This window comes from Onychomys torridus, chromosome 2 (genome assembly GCF_903995425.1).
Source record: "Onychomys torridus chromosome 2, mOncTor1.1, whole genome shotgun sequence".
NCBI classification, from domain to species: Eukaryota; Metazoa; Chordata; class Mammalia; order Rodentia; family Cricetidae; genus Onychomys; species Onychomys torridus.
The window spans coordinates 92,533,240-92,550,913 of NC_050444.1; the positions used below are offsets into that span (position 1 = coordinate 92,533,240).

At 37.7% G+C, this 17,674-nt stretch overlaps 1 pseudogene; it reads right to left on the reverse strand.

Annotated features, from left to right (window-relative positions):
- Window positions 1-10,140: 10,140 nt before the first annotated feature.
- Window positions 10,141-11,603, reverse strand: LOC118577905 (annotated as a pseudogene).
- Between the last annotated feature and the right edge of the window lie 6,071 nt (window positions 11,604-17,674).

Here is a 17,674-nt window from a genome sequence, read left to right on the forward strand (position 1 = left end):
CTCTGGATATTATTTCCAGCTTATGTTTTTCTTAAAAACGATTGGGAAAACCTTATAGGTAATAAGACCATTTCATATAATATGTTCTTCTTTAGAGAGTTGAAACTTTAGAAGCACAGTATCAAATTGACTCCCAAGTTTGTATCTGAATACCCATAGATTGGTGAAACTCTCAGACCTCATCAGGGAAGTTTCTCTATGCAGTTAATGTTAGTAAATGCAGAAACTCATAACTGGAGAGCATGCAGAGAATATGATCTCAGAAGTGCTCAGGCACAAATAAATATATCACATTCCCTATTGTAAGGCTCTGGAATTATCATGGAAAGGGTGGGAAAGGTTGTAATAGTGAGAGGTTTGGTAGGACTAGAATGAAAATAATGTTTGTCTGTCATGCCAGAACTGTTGCAGTTATGAACTCACAATAGCTGTTGCTGCCTGAACAAGATCCACACAAGGTCATACTAGTCAACATTTGAGGAGAGTGTGTTTGCAGAATGTATGTTGGGGAGGGGATCACAATTCTTACCCTTAACTGAGGAGCAGTTGATGGCTTCTGTGGAATGGAGAGCTAGTTTTCTTTAAGCGTGTAGTTCTTTATAGGTTGATCACACTCATGGTTAGGCCTCACACTAGAGCATGAGTGTATGTGCAGCAGACTTGACTTGGTAGGTTCTAGAAGAAAAATAAGACACGAAGTTGAGGAGGGGTTGTGAAGATAAGGATGGCCTGAGAGGCATTAAGGGAAACAATTGGGTTAATATGATGAAAATACAATGTTGTGTAAATATGAAATTCTCAAGGAATTAGTGAAAATCATAATTGAATTTTGTGAGCACATATATGAATAGTAAATGTAAAATATTCTGTACAGGATATTGACACAGATCCAGTGGTTTCCAAATCAGTAATGTGGATCTTTTCTTTTCTTTCTTTCTTTCTTTCTTTCTTTCTTTCTTTCTTTCTTTCTTTCTTTCTTTCTCTCTCTCTCTCTCTCTCTCTCTCTCTCTCTCTCTCTCTCTCTTTCTTTCTGTTTTTTTAACTGTTAGACATTTAAGCTTTGTAAGGTAAAATGATGACTTTTTCTCCAAGAAGAGAGGCAACTATCTCCATATTATGTCCTTTTTAGGTTGTTATCTTGATAAAATGTATATCTTCAATGCCCCCAAAGGTCCATAATTTATGTCTCTAGAATGCCATTGTTGGGAGGTGGTAGAATCTTTACAAGATAAAGCCTAGTGGAAAGTCTTTTAGCTATTAATGTCATGCCCTTGGAGTGGGGCAGTGTGTCCCTAACCCCTTTTTCACTTTGCATTTTGCTTCATGACTATGAAGTGAGCAGTTCCTGGCTGCTGTGTTCTCTAGCCATGACATGCTGCCTCACCACAGGCAAAGAGTTGGAGCCAATGCATTGTTGCCTCTAAACGTGTCAGCCACAACAAATATTTTAGCTTTTTAAGTTCATTGTATCTCGTGTTTACTATAATAACATGAAGCCAACTAACACATTTTTCTCTGTGTACTGGGCTTAATAAAAAGCCCAAACTTAGGTTTTTAAGTCAAATGCCTGGGTTTCCTGACCTTTGGAACTGTATGTACCATCTAATATACTCTTTCCTACTCAGGAAATTAATGTAAAGTGCCCTTGTTCATTTCTCAAGGAGCTTAGATAAGTTCTGGACATATTTACTTCTATGTGACTTATAAGATTTTGTGAGTTTCTATTGAAGTTTCAGAGTTATTTTCCCCTATATCTTATAGGGTTTTAAATATGACAGTTCCTACTCTTTAATATAATGAAGATTTTATGTTATAATGGTAGGAAGAAGTCTTCTGTTGGTAAGATTAATTTATTTCCCAACTTCTTAGAGGCTCTATCAGAACTATGCTTATAGCTTTTTAGGACTTTCTTAAGAAAAGAGATATTTGAATCTAGAGTGACTAATATTGCATGAACTGAGATGGAAATGTAGCTGGAAATACATCTCTATTGTTATTAGTGACTACCTGCATGTACTTACATCTCAGAAGGTCCAAAAACACAGTGTTTTATGTTGATGTTGGAGTACTAATGGCCAAATGTACCAAACTAAATGTCTAAGAAAGTTGAGATTCAATTAGTTTTGGTGCATAGTAGTAAGTTTGTAAGCATTTGTTGAATGAATTATGCCTACTAAGACTGAAGTTGGTTTTTTTGAATTACAATTTTATGCATGTTGAAGAACTGCTTTGAAAAATACTATTGTAACCAAGTCTTGGTTCTCAAAAGGAAAATCATATAAACCGAAATCTGTCATTCAAATCTGTTCTTTCCAGCACAATTTTAAGGATTTGTTTCAAGTTATAAGTTCTATTGACTTAGAGAATAAAACAAGACAGAGCTACTCTATTAAAAATTCTGGAAAGCAGGATTGTTCAATGGCTATGGATGCTTGCTTCCAAGCCTAATGGCCAGTGTTTAACCCTTGGAACCCACATGGCTATAGAAAAAAGAAAAAAAAAAACTTCCACAAGTTGTCTTCTAATGCATGCACCAATAATAATAATAACAGAAGCTATAATGCTTTCTAGCTCTTTTCACGAAATAGAGGATTGGCTATCAATTGTTCCTCCTATCATAGACCAGAATTTGTTATTTTGAGAGCTCAAGATTGGTGTTAGAGGGAACTTACTGTAGGGGACTGGCTTGTGTATACCTACAATATCTCCCAAGTGGTCACTTGAACATATTCAAATTAGGAGGGGACTATTTCTGGGGCAGCTGTCCTTATATTAGCAAGGGAAGCAGGGCTTCTTACAATGACACTGTAATTGTTATGAATCTTAGGCATAGAAAGCAGAAGTAAATTTATGTTTTCAAAATAAATGTGACATGTTTCTGCTCTCTTATTAGATAGATGATAGAAGACATTAGCTCTTGAACCTAGAACATTAAAAATGGCAAGTGTTTGGCTTTTCTCAATTCCAAACCAGTCACCAGCACAGTGTGGCAGACTACTTGTTGCCGATGCAAAACAGGGCAAAGGAATATGATCTCACCATGCTTCTTTTGCTGTTGCAAAAAACCAGGACTTGAAGAGGGTCTAGCTTATGGCTTTTCCCTCCATTTCTCCCACCTCCTACTTCCCACTCCTGTACCTCATTAAAACCTTTTAACTTCTCTACCAGACACCTTAAGGAATGGAGCTCTGAGCAAGCATCTGTTTTCTGTCATCGCAGCTGGCAGTTTATTTTCAGAATTCTGGAATTTCTGCTGTTGCTTAATCTTATATCCGGGAGCAAAATCTATGAGACAGGAGCAGGAAGCAAAGTTTGCAAATTCTCTTGGATCCTGTCCTAAATTTTGCCATTCTGAAGTGTGTCTGTGTGTGTGTGTGTGTGTGTGTGTGTGTGTGTGTGTGTGTGTGTGTTTATGCTGTAGGGGGAGGGGAAGGGCAGGTGCAATGTTGTCAAGCTTTAATCTGTGACACTAGGTGCCAGATTCCCTGGAATTTTCAACCTAAAATCTAACTGCTCAGGTCTCTGAAAGTGGTTGTAAGATGAAGCTGGGTGGAACTCACAAAGAATCTTCCTGTTTTTAAATGAGTTGATATTTTGAAACAGGATGTAGAAAATCAGAAACAGACAATAGTGGAAATATAGGAGTCTTGAACAAGTTGAAAATTAACTCCAGAATTTTAGCTGCTTGTGCAAGTCAGTTTTCTGAAACCCGTAAATGATTGTTCAGAGAATATGCAAGAGGGGAAAGAAAGTTATATCAAGTGGGCATACTGCTCTTCAGACATGTGTTCGATATACTATGTATGTTCTCTACAAGATATAGTGTTATCCTTTAGCTCTACCTCTCAGCCAGTGGATGTTGTTGATAAGTGTTGTAGTGGGACAAAAACTAACAAAATAATATAGGCTTCAACGCTAGAAGAGCCAGGTTTCAATATAATTATGAACAAATCCTTCATCTTTTGTAGCCTTGATTTTCTCATGCACAAGATTGAAATGAAAGCCATTATTATATATCTCCTAGTATTTCCATGAGAATCAAAAGATGACTATTATAAAAATGCATAAGACAGAAAACTAGACAGACTGACAGCTATTATTTCTTTGTTATTGAAAAGTCCTGGAGTGACTGGTGCTTAGTCTGGTGATTACAAATTAAAAGCTATTTCTATCCTCTGAATGGCAGAATTTGGGACAGAATCCCAGTGAGTTTATTTGGGCTTTGATTCCTCATGTGATCTCATAAATTCTGTTTCTAGATCTTAGGTTAAGCCACAGTGGAAACCCTACTATTCTACTCTTGTTAGTCCCGTGACATGGTGCTTTCACAAATAGGGCCCAGATAACCCTTTGATAGCAGCTGGACTTTTCCTTTCCCAAGTGTAAGATGTTCTCATGTGTTTGATCTCTGGCCTATAGAAAACTTAGCTATTACTGGCTACTTGAACCTTTCAGGCCTTTGATAAGAAAAAAATTCTGTGACATATCAATTATTAGATTGCCCATTAAGGTACGTATTGTCCAGAATATACTACTTCTCAGTTTGTTTCTTCGTCTACAAAATGGTAAAAATATTGGCCAATCACATGACAAAATTATTGGGAAAACTGAAGGAAGTACCTAAAATGTAGTTATGTTCAACAGCTGTTCATTTCAGTTTAAAAATAATTTATCTCTATTTAACTTTTTATCCACTTTAATGCTTGTCTACTTAGTTAATAATTGTTGTGTGACTCATTATGTCTGTAGAGTAGTCTACATATAGATTATAAATTTGTCAGCTGCTACAAATATGCTTGCCCTCAATTTCCTTCTGATCTCTCCTCCCCCATACTACTCTTCATCCTACTTCTCAATGATTCTCTCCTCTCTCTCTCTCTCTCTCTCTCTCTCTCTCTCTCTCTCTCAGACAGGGTTTCTGTGTGTAACTTTGGTTGTCCTGGAACTCACTCTGTAGACCAGGCTGGCCTCAAACTCATAGAGATCTGCTTTCTTCTGCCTCCCCAGTGCTGGGATTAAAGGTGTGCACCACTACTACCGATTGATTGGTTTTTAGTTTTCGTTTTAATGGTTCTATTGTACACATTGACCACGTTAGTTCCTTCCATCACTCTTAGAAATCAATGCAGACTTTTCTAGGACTAGGGAAAGTAGATATTAATAGAAAAAGGGATTAAAGTAAATGAATGGAACAGATGGATCGACAGATTCTGTCTTCTTTTGTGGCCCCTTTGAAGGACAATACCTTTTCATAGACTGTCTAAAATTCATGCCTGGTACTGGACCCTCTGTTAGCTTCCCTGATTCTTCATGGAGAGGTTTTCCTGGGAAATATGTTGGTAGGTAAGAATATGAGTGATAGCTTCAGGGCTTACTCTTTCTTCCTGCCTAGGGCTCTGATTGCCTGGGATCCATTAGATATTTTTTCTGTCCTGTGTCTTTGTTTGTATGGCACATCAACTCTAGAGTTGAATACAGCACTTCACCTACTCACCTAAACAATAACTCCTTCTTCTTCTTCTTCCTCCTCCTCCTCATTCTTCTTTCTTCTTCCCCTTCTCCTTCTCCTTCTTCTTTTTCTTCTCCTTCTCCTCCTCCTCCTCCTTCTTTTTTCGAGACAGGGTTTCTCTGTGTAGTTTTGGTGCCTGTCCTGGATCTTGCTCTGTAGCAGGCTGGCCTTTGACTCACAGAGATCCACCTGATTCTGCCTCCCCAGTGCTGGGATTAAAGGAGTGTGCCACCACTGCCCATCTTCACCCAAACTTCTTAATCATAGACAATCTTAGAGGATAGTATCAATTTACAAGAGAACACAATCTTAAATATAGATTAATGTAGGCAACAAGACATTATTTGCATTAAAGTTCAGCTCAGGAAAATCTCTTATTTTGTTCTTAATGATAAATATGTAGTTTCCTTTAGGAAGTCAGGAATAATTGCTGGAGTTTGTCCTAAGCCCCTGAACTAAGGGAGAGCTATTCCAACTTCAAGGTGGTCATGAAAATCTACTACTTTTTTTTTATATACTTTTTTGTATATTGCTATGTAACTTTACAAATTTAAACTTTTTAAGTTTTGTACTCATTCTCTTATATTTCTATTTTTTATTATAAATACTCAATGGATGGATATTCAGACAGGCAAGAATTCAGGGTGGTAGATTTTTCTAGATGTCAGTATCAGACCCCTTTAATGACAAGGAATGGATTTGGTGTGGGGAGAGGGGTGACTATCAATACTCAAGTGCCAATACAGAAATAGAGAATGCAGAACAAGTGCCAGAGAGTTCTGGGTTTTGTACTCTGGGATCGAAGAAGGAAAGCCCTGAGGGGCCTCCTAAAGGAAGAGTCAGAAATAGAAGTAGATGCACTTGCTGTTAGAAGGCTCAGAGCTCTTTCGGGAATGCTGGAAGCAGTACAGTGACCTATTTTTCCCATCCCATTTTAGACCTGATCAGGGTCTTGAAGTTCCCTATCTTAAATCTACTTGCAACTTGATTTTAAGGATAAAGGGAGAGAGAGAGAGAGAGAGAGAGAGAGAGAGAGAGAGAGAGAGAAGGAAAGAGGAAAGGAGAGAAATTACAACATGCATATAGAAGAGAAATATATTTGTATTCTCTGCTTCCCCAAAGGCTATGTTTGATACTCTTCATGTTGCTTTTATGATGTCTCATACTTCATTGGTAGTACTTCCATTTGAAAGCATTATGTCTCCCCTCTCAGTCATGTTTATAGAGGCAAGATGTTAAAGATGGTCTTTGGCTAACTATAGTTAACATATACATTATATTATTATATTATATGCAATATAAATACACTATATAACCAGACAAAATGATATAAAACTTTTAGACATACATGCATTCTACTTAGTTGTTGCTATTGTTAAAGTTATGGCTCTTTTTCATGTGCTACATCACTTTAAAATACAAAGTGATGACCTCACAATGACTTGAGCTTGAATTCAAATCATCCTTTTGAGTTTTCTACCTGTGGGTTTTTCCAAGAGTAGGCCCATCAATATGAAGTTCTTGATCATGCTGATTCACCAATCATCCTTTATATGTGTGTCCCCATGTAGACATACACATTCACATATAATTGTTCCTTATCTTCCACAGATTAATTCCTGGTAGAAATATTTTTCATAAAATACAATTTGAGACACTTCCTGTTTTTTTTTAATTGGAAATACGTTTTTCAAACTTTTTCCCTTTCCTAATTCTTCCCAGACACTCCACAAATCTCAACCTACCCGAATCTGTTTTAGTTCTTTCATTAGAAAACAGACATCTAAAAAAAAATAAATAAAATGAAATCAAAACAAAACAAATTTGAATAGAACAAAATAAACAAATGAACAGAAAAGCAAAGATCCAAAGAAAAATACAAGAAACACATATAGATGCAGACACACATATTGGCACACACAAAAATCCCTTAAAACCAAAAATCATAATACATAAGTAAAAGATGTGGTATAAGAGAAAAGGAACAAAGAAAAGAAGGAAGGAAGTGCCCAGAATAGTATTATGTGACCCCCCCAAAAAACCCAAAAACAAAAAACAGAACAAAACAAAACCAAAATAACTCCCCAAATACCATTGAGTTTATTTAGTCTTAGTCATCTACTGCTGGCCATTGTGCCTGGCCGTAATAGTGGTTTGTATACAAAGTAAGTCTCCATTGGAGAAAACTAATTTTCTTTTGTGAGCAATTATCAATTGGAGATAACTTCTGGATTATCGCTGTGGGCTTATGTTCACCTCTCCTCTCAGCATGAGGACCCCATCTGGCACAGACCCATTCATACCCATTACATGCTGCCACAGTCTCTGTGAGTTCATATGTATGTTGGTTTAGCTGTCTTTAGCAAGCCTTGCTGTTCTTCATCCATTTTGACTCTTACAATCTTTCTGCTTCCTCTTCCACAAGATTCTTTGAGCTGTGAGGGGAAGGAATTGATACAAACGTCCCATGTAGGAACCAGTGTTGCAAGATTCTTTTCCTCTGTATACCATGTTAAGCTGTGAGTATTTGTATTTGTTCCCATCTATTGCAGGAGGAATCTTCTCTGATGATGAATGAGCAGGACACAGATCTATGAGTATAACAGAATGCCATTCAGAGTCATTTTGTTTCTATGTTCCTTTAGCAGAATGATTTAGTTTTCCCCTAGATCCATGGCCTATCTAGTCTCAAGTTCTTGGCCACCTCAACTGTATCTGGGATGGATTTCATCTCATTGAGTGGGCCTTACATCTAATCAGAGATTGATTGGTTAGTCCAGTGGCTTTGTGCCACTATTGCACTATTGGATTTTGCACACAGGTCACCATTGTAGATTGAAGGGTTTGTAGTTGGTTGATGTTTACCCTTCTCTTTTGGTAGCATGAAGAATATGTTCCAGTACTATGAACACTAGTCAGTAAGGAGTGAAGGCTCTAGCTAGATAGGTTCCAGCTTGATTTCTCCATGTTTAGTGAGTTGTGAAAGTGTTTTCATCAGCAATGGGGACTTACTTACCATCAGTTTGTGGAGAGCAAGCAACAGCCTTGACAATATCCTGAATTGTTTCAGGGTTCCCATGGGGTTGTTTTGGTCAACAACTCTATTAGATGTAACCTATTCCAAGAACTGGAGGTTTACTTTGGTGATGAGAGATAACCAGCTAGGGCTACATCTTCCCTGTTTTTTTGGTGATTCTTTTTGGATTGTCTTCATATCTTTACATATTGTAAGAAGCTTCCAATGTACTAATGTATTAAGTTTTCATAAAACAATCAAAAGGTCCCTTGTTCTAGCTGTCCCTACCCATATTCTTCCCCTAACCTTCTTTTCCTCTCCCCTTCCCTTTTTGATTATTCTCGTCCAGCCCACCCCCAAATATAGATAATTCTCCATTCTAGTCCTTCTTCCTAAGGTAATCCAATCATCCCCTGAGTCCCTTACTCTACACCTAACCTCTGTTGTTACATCAGTTGTAGCTTGATGTGGAAGACTTTACTGCTAATGTCCACATATAAGTGCATACATACCAGATTGTCTTTGGGGGTCTGAGTTACCTCAATCATGGTGATTTTTTTTCTAGCACCATTCATGAACTTGAGAATTTCATGATTTAATTTTTTTTAGAAAGGTATAAGTTTATTAAAAATCTTTAAAAAAAACCCACAGCTACTTAATATGACATAGTGACTTATTTACAAGTTTTATGCTAGGATGCAGGTTTTAATTAGCATTTCAAATAAAGAAATTTTCTTTCAGAAATATTAGTATTTCAGATCTTTTTGTAGAAAAATCAATGAAAACATTATAATGCCCCAGTTAGAAGCAGTCTAATATAAATGTAACCATCTTGTTAAATAAGAAACACAGAACAATTGCAGAGTTAAAAACCACAAGGTCAGAGCAAGAGCGGAAAACCTTACTTACCCTTCACTGCTTCTGCTGTCCTTCCTCTCCGCAAGAGACCTACTTCTGTGTGTCCTGTCTTTTTCATAGACTTTCTGTTCTGTTTTCTCATTGGTTGTAAATCCAGCCACATGATCTCCTCATCACTGTCTGTTTGTACACACCTCCAGGTCTTCTATGGTTGGTATTGAGATTAAAGGTGTGTGTCTGCCATGCTGGCTGTGTCCTTGAACACTCAGAGATTTACCTAGCTCTGCCTCCCAAGTGCTGGGATTAAAGGGGTGCACCACCACTGCCCAGCTTCTGCTCTGGCTTGCTCTGACCTCAAGGCAACTTTATTAACATACAAATAAAATCACACTTCAATACAAATAAAATATCACTGTAGTCTAACTATTGTCTTTAAAATGCTTTAAATGGAAGCCTGGAGGTGGTGGCTCACACCTTTAATCCCAGCACTCAAGATGCAGGCAGACCTCTGTGAATTCAAGGCTACCCTGGTCTAAAAAGAGTTAATTTCAGGATAGCTAGAGCTACATAGAAAAATCCTCCCTTGGGTGAAAATGCTATAAATGGTAACTACTGCTTAAACATGAGTTTTTATAAAATTATTCTTGTGGCTTTTTCAGACAATATCTTTGCTTACAAAGGCAGACATTAAAAACTAAAATATTACATGAACATTCTTTCTCTTAAGTACATGCTCTCATACACTGTAAAGGCTGACTTAGCATTTCCAGAGCTTCAGGAGTCCATCTTCACCAGAGGTGGCAATCAGATTCTGATGTGGGTGGTGTGCAATTTCCATCACATCCTCATCAACTGTCAGTGTTCTCTGTAGCTAGCCAGTAACTGGGCTGAGGCAGTAGAGCACAAAGAGGCCTCAGCACATGAACTCACCACCAAAACTGAAGCTTCTGAAAATCTGCCCCTGTTTGCTCATGATGATCACTATGTTATTGGTTATATGAAATGACATGCTATGGGGTTTTAGGAAACAGGATCATGCTATTGATGGTAGTATCTATCCCTGCAGTACTACCCAGGGATTTAAAGGTATTTGAACATTCTGTGGTCTTCATATTCCAGACCTTCACAGTGCCATCAGAAGAGTCACTAATAATGTAATACCCATTATGGGTAAATATTGCCTCATTAACAAAGGAAAGATGGCTTTGAAATTGCTTTAGTGTTTTTTCCTTCAGATTTTAAACCATGAATTCTTATCGTCTGGTTGAAAAACACACTAAGGATATGACTGCTCTCCTTAGAAAAGCTTAGACAGCTGACACCTTTACTATGTGCCTTTTCAAATCTTATTAAACACTGTTCACCCTGAATCTTCCACATCTTGATCTTTCCATCTTGAGTCCCAGTTGCTAACATTTCAGTATCTCTGCTGAAATACATACAGAGGGCAGAATCATCAATCACCATGAAGTTAACCTGGGCCTAATACTTAAAATCCTTCATATTTCCAGTAGTAAAGTTTGACACTTCAATACATCCATCAACAGATCCAGATACTGACCATCTGGAGAGAATCGAGCATACACCACATGTGATGTCTGACCAAATTTAATATGCCTGTTTAGTTGTGTGGTAAAGTTTTCTTCCTCCACATCTTTGGTAGCTATTTTGCCTCGAAACATGTCTATGGTCATACCAGGAGGAAGCAACCCCTGGTGATGTCACTTCATTGCCTGCCCCAGCAATGCTGTGAGACAAGATGGAGGCACCACACTGATTTCCCCAATCGATACCTGGGCAGTTGCTGCTCTCTTGTTGTCTTTGCTACTTTCATCTGGGTATACCTCACCAGTATCAGGAAGACCTGACCAAGAAGTTTTCCAATGAATATAGCTCTTTGACTGTGTTTGTTTCTACACAGTCATGGGGTCTGTCTATCTCAGAAGTGACCTGACAACACCCAATTCACAAAGCTCTATCAATTCTGGAACAATCTGTTCATAGATATCAACAAAGGTTTTGTCTGGCAATTTACTGTATAGCCTGTAAAACAGTATCCCAATGGCCACTATTAATATGGACCATAAAACTTTCAATTCTATCCACAGTATTCAGAGAGACAATAGTCTCCTATAAGGTGGCCAATGCTCAATGTAAACTGTTCTCTAAGTACTGCATGATAAGAAGAATCACATTGGAAGACTGGATTTTGATCAACATAGAGGTATCACTCCAGAGCCAGATCCCACTCAGCATAGATGTGGTACATAACATCTTGCTAACACCTCTAGTGGCTCCATGATTTAATTTAAAAAAAAAAAAAACACTCAGTAATATTCTGTTGTGGAAATGTTCCACATTTTCTTTATCCATTCACCTATTGAAAGACATCTAGTCAATTTCCAAATCCTGTCTATTATTAATAGATCAGAAATGAACATGGTTGAGCAAGTGACTCTGGAATGAGATATAGAGTCATTTGAGTATAAGCCTAAGAATTGTATTGCTGGGTCTTGAGATAGATCTACTACATTGTTCCCAAGGAGCCACCACACAGATTTCTATAGTGGCTGAAAAAGTTTACAGTCCTACCAGCAATGGGTAATTGCTCCCTTACTCCATATCCTCACTAGCATGAGCTATTACTTGTTTTTTTGATCTTGTACATTGTGACTGATATAAGATAAAAATCTCAGAGTGGCTTTGATTTGCATTTCCCTGAAGACTAAGGGTATTGAACCTTTCTTTAAGTGTTTACCAGCCAATTACGTTTCCTCTTTTGAGAATACTTTTTAGACCTGCACTCCATTTTTAATTGGTTTCTTTGTTTTCTTGATTTCCAGCTTTTTTTAGTTCTTTATATTATTTAGATATCAGTCCTGTATCAGATGTGCAGTTGGCAAAAATATTTTCCCATTTTGTAGCCAGCCACTTTTTGGCAACCTTGATGTCCTTTGCCATACAGAAGCTTTTCTGTTTCATAGGTTCATTTATTAATTGATGTTCTTAGCACCTGTACTAAGCATGTTCAGTTCAGAAAGTCCTTTCCTGTGCCAATGAATTCAAGACTATTCCATAGTCAGCATTCTATCAGTTTTTGTGTATCTGGATTTATGTTGAGGTCTATAATACATTTGGAACTGATTTTTGTGCAGGGTGATACATTTGATGATACATGGATATATTTGAATTTTTCAACATGCTGACATCTAGTTTGACCAGCATCATTTGTTGAAGATGCTCTATTTTTTTCCTGTTCATACTGCTGGCTTCTTTTAGAAACTCAGGTGTCTATAGATGTGGGAATTTATGTCTGGGTCTTCATTCAATTAAATTCTGTTGATCAATGTGTCTGATTTTGTGTCAATACCATGATGTTCTTACTACTTATAACTCTGTAGTATAATTTGAAGTCATGGATGGTGATATTTTTAGCACTTCTCTATCCTGTTGTGTGTATGTGTGTATGTGTGTGTGTGTGTGTGTGTGTGTGTGTTTCCACAAGAAGCTGAAAATTATCTTTTCAAGTTCTGTGAAGAATTTTGTTGGCATTTTGATGGGATTGCAGTGAATCTGTAGGATTTTTTAGAAGATGGCCACTTTCTATATTTAATCCTTCTGACTCTTGAGCAGGGGGGATCTTTACTATCTTCTGAAACCTTCAATTTCTTTCTTCAAGCAATTGAAGTTTTTATCATATAAGTCTTTCACTTGCTTGGTTAGAGTTACCCCAAGATATTTTATATTATTTGAGTCTATTGTGAAATATATCATTTCCCTGATTTTATTCTCAGTTCATTTGTGTACAAGACAGCTACTGATTTTCATGTGTTAATTTTGTGTCTTGCTGCTTTGCAGTTGTAGAAGTCTTCTGGTACAGTTTTTAGGGTTATTCATGTATACATCATATCATGTACAAATAAGGATACTTTGACTAAATCTAGGTGTTGCTATGTAGTCTTGCCTTTGTTGTGTGAGTTTTGCAGAGTTTTGCCCTAAGAACTTGCTGTGATGGATGGGAGTTGTCTGATAGGGAGCGCCTCTGAGATCCCATCAGGTCCAGGCACAGCAGGTCTCATTAGGTATTGAGAGCTGAAAAACAGTAAATGGAGATGGTCTAGAAAGGCAGGGTCCTCGGAGGGTCCCCAGGAAGGTAGAAAGATAGGTCTGTTCATAGGATCTGTCAGAGTACTTGGGGAGTAGAGCAAGAGAGGGAAGACTGGCCCCTCCATATGGTTTGCTATAGGGCTGGAGATGAGACTAGGGAACTGGAATTAAAGGACAATTGACTATCTGATTCCCTGGCTGGCATGATCAGGGACAGCAGGTTTCCAGAAATTACTTTGAGTGTTGGCAGGTCAGACAGAAGGAAGGCTTTAGGAGAGGATCTGCTTAGTTTCCTTGGAATGATGTTCTCACTTAAATACTCTTTGTGCTAAGAAAGCTTTCTTTAGGAGTCTCCCCTAATCTTTTATTGGGTTTACAGAATCCCTGAAAGAATTGAGGTTCTTGGAAAGTTTTCATTTTTTGAATGGATATTTGTTGTTTTTACACTCACCGATGCTATGAAAATTGAGTCTCTGTCTATCACTTGGATATTCTGCTTTTTAAAGCAATCTTCTGAGAAGACCTCACAGTAGCCTTTTGTATCAATGCCAGGTTAAAACCTTCCTTGACCTAAGACCAAGAATGTTATCACAGAGCCTTCTGATCCTTTGGGAAAAGGAAGTGAGTTCATCACTATAAATAATTTAAGAAGATACCAGCAGCAGTGCATGAAGACAAGAAGCTGACACAATTTAATTCAACAAGGTTAATAGAATGAAAGAGCCTCATGGCCATTCTGGGGTCTCAAGATATGAGTGAGAGCATCAGATGGAAACAGTGCAATATGTGCAGGTCCATACATCATGGGAATTTAAAAGGGAAGGGAAAGCTTCACTTCAGAGCCTGAATAGGAGCTTCATTAAGATACAGTGACAGATAACTAGCTAGAGAGATATGTGATAGATAGGTAGACAGACAGACAGTTAGAGGATAACTAGCTAGCTAACTTGTTAGCTAGATGATAGATAGCTACCATGAGAGGGACTGCAGATCAGTATTCCCTCTGAGTAGTCTCCCTAGACCCAAATCCTCCAAAGAAAGGACATAACTGACTTTTTATAGGCTTTAGGTATGACAGTATGTTTTAGATCACGTGATTTAGTTGAGCATAACATATGAGACAAAGGACATGGAGGAGCCAGGCACTGGTTAGGACCTTAAATTAGAGCCTGATGTTAGGCCACAGTACAGATAGCTTCTTAACTTTCTGTTTCAGAGACTGTTAGCCTGATTCTGGGTATGGGATCTGATCTGAAGGTACAGGTCCATGTTCTAAATCATCTCAGTTTTATTTCTTCTAGGCTTAAGAAGAGGCAATACAAAGTAAAAATGACATTAAAAATCTTCCATGTCACAACCCTGAAAAGGCAGACATAGTCTTTTATGTGATTCTTGAAGTTAAATCATAACTTTAGAAGATAATGAGTATAGGCTGTGAGTCTGCAAAGGCTTGGAATACAAGAATCAAAAGCATCAAAGTTACCTGTATCATGTGATCTCAGACTTCAATTATGTTTCATACATTTCTGGCTATGAAAACTGCAATTTTCATGCATAGAGTTTTATGTTAATGAAGAGCTGGACTTCATATTCACTTAAAGTGAGTTTCCTAATTTCCTCTTGAATTTGCTTTTCTATTGTGCTCTGAATGTTTGTGTTCCTCTAAAATTCATATGCTGAAATCTGATTTCCAGTGTGAGTATATTTGAAGGTGAGTTTCTGAGACATGATTAGGTCAGGAGGTTGTAACAATTATGATGAGATTTGATGTCCTTTAGAAGGAAATTCTAGAGAAATCCATTTCCCCCTTGAAGCTATAACATGGGATTTCTCTCTGTGAAGGTGTCTCTCTCTCTTAGTTTTGACTGGACAGCATATCTGTTTTGGGATTCCTACCCTTTGGAAGTGTGAGAAGTAAGTTTCTGCCGTATGTAAGTCATGCAGTTTGTGGTCATTTGTTATAGTACCTCAGTCAGATTAAGATAGGTCTGTTGCTATTCCTTATCAACAGTATCACCATCCTTCCAGGAAATCAATATAGATACTACTCAGTTGAATCTGCCACTTTTCTCTTTGTCTGCCACTTCTCTCAAAACCCATCTTCAACTTTGTCCCATCCATAAACTTTCTAGTTAGTACACCGCGACTTTTGGTACATATGTTGACAAATTTGTTTAAAAAAATTTCTGGGAAGATCTCAATTTATCTTTTCATAATTACCACTTTCTCTTACTCTAGTTTCCTTTGTGGGGTAAGTTTTACGTTCTTCTGCCTCCAAGCACCAACAGTGACTTATGTGCAGTATGATCTAAGAATGTATGAGGAAATTCAAACTCATAATCTTCCATTCTCACCCCCTCAAGTGCTAGTTTTGAGGTATATGCCACAACTTCAGGTTCTCACCTCCTATCTGATCGTGGTGAAGCTTATAGCTAGTTGCTAAGGTAGACAAGAGAACTGGTGGTTAGTTGTAGCGGTCCTACATTGATTGCCTAAAATGTCTTCTGAAATAATCTTTTACCATCTTGTAGACATAAAATTTTAAAAATCTAGTGTCTAGTTTCTGAAGGTTTTTAAGCAAATGGCCTTCCTGTTCCTCAAGAATCTATGAAATGTACCACTTTTGATCTTAGTTCAACTGGGAAATCTTCTCTTTGTACAAACTCAAGAAAAAGCAACATAAATGTCTAAGAGATAAAAATTAAGCCCTACTTATTCCTTCTGCTCCCTTAAATGTCATCTGATTGCTCCTTGTGTAAAAATGGGTTGCCTGGTTCTGTGAAATAGTTTACAGTACTAGTTACAACAGAAACAAATTGTACTTTTGGGGAGAAAAGTAAATGATAATTTCTCAGTTACTCAGATAATGTAGGTCTCTAGAAGACCTAAGGTTTGTATGGTTTGGTTAAAATCACCCCATGGTGAATATTTAATTTAGCACTTTTCTTTTTGTCATTCTCTGATATTCGAAGTATATGAAAGAGTCACAGGCTTGTCACAAAATAACGAGCTTCTATGCAGTGACCTCTAACAGAGCTCACTGAAAATAACCCTTCCAAAGCATGTTTACACAGTGGCTATTTGGCTGTTAAACAAATATCACATTTAATAGGCCCAAAGTGATCTGCTTACATGGAGCCTGTAATAACTAGAAGATCATGCTAGAATATTGAGAAATTAATATGTGGCTTCTACAAGCAATGATCCTTGAAGAGAACAACAGTTTGTGGAAGACAAGATAAATGCCACCTCCTGCGGTGGCCCCAAGGGACAATCAGGAATGTGGTCTCCTCAGAAACAAACTCAGCTTTCCAGACCTTGAACAGCCAGCTGAGGTGGAACACTGGGAGATGAGTTAACTATTTGGTTTTTCCCTGGCTGCTCATCCACTACGTCACTGGGGATGACATGCTGCAAGTTGCAACAGCTGGCGTTTTCATGCCACAAAGCTCCCTCCCAGTTGCTGCAGCACCCGAAAGATCTCTGTGGAACCTCAGAAATATCTGTAATTTGTACTTTCAATTTCCTGAGAATGACTTGGTGCAAGGCCTAGTGTTCAAATACTTTACATTTCTTTGAGAGATAATATATCATTGTTTCCAATGGGATGTGCGTATGCTTATAATCTTCACTTTAAAATTAAGAAGCTAGCAGTTCAAAAAGCATAACTGACTGATACAAGGTCATAACACTTCTAAGATATAATTAAGACTCAAATGCTTTGCATCATACGTTATGATATCAGGGAGATCAGATAATCACTGGACAAGCCATTTCTTATGAATATGTCATTGTTCAGGAACAAATATGTGATCTCTATATGGGGACATATATTTCTCTGAACTTTTCACCTGCCATAATGCCAACAAAACAGCAGCTATTTAAAAGAATACTTGTTAATTCGAGGTGTTTAAATTCTAGCCCTAATCCCTGTATAATATCCTTTTCATATGAAGCAGTGAAATTTTATAACACATCATTGTGTTCTAAGGCTAGAAATAATCGTGAGGCAACACAAGCATTAGTATGTAAATATTCATGGATTGGTATCCTTCTGTTCATTGTTTCTGATTCTTGACTTAGTTTTGCTATTTGAGAAAGAATGATGTAAAGAGAATCAGAACCACTTTCCCAAATCTGGTTGAAAGAGAGTTCGGAGAAGGGAAAGGCAAGGTTTGTTGAGG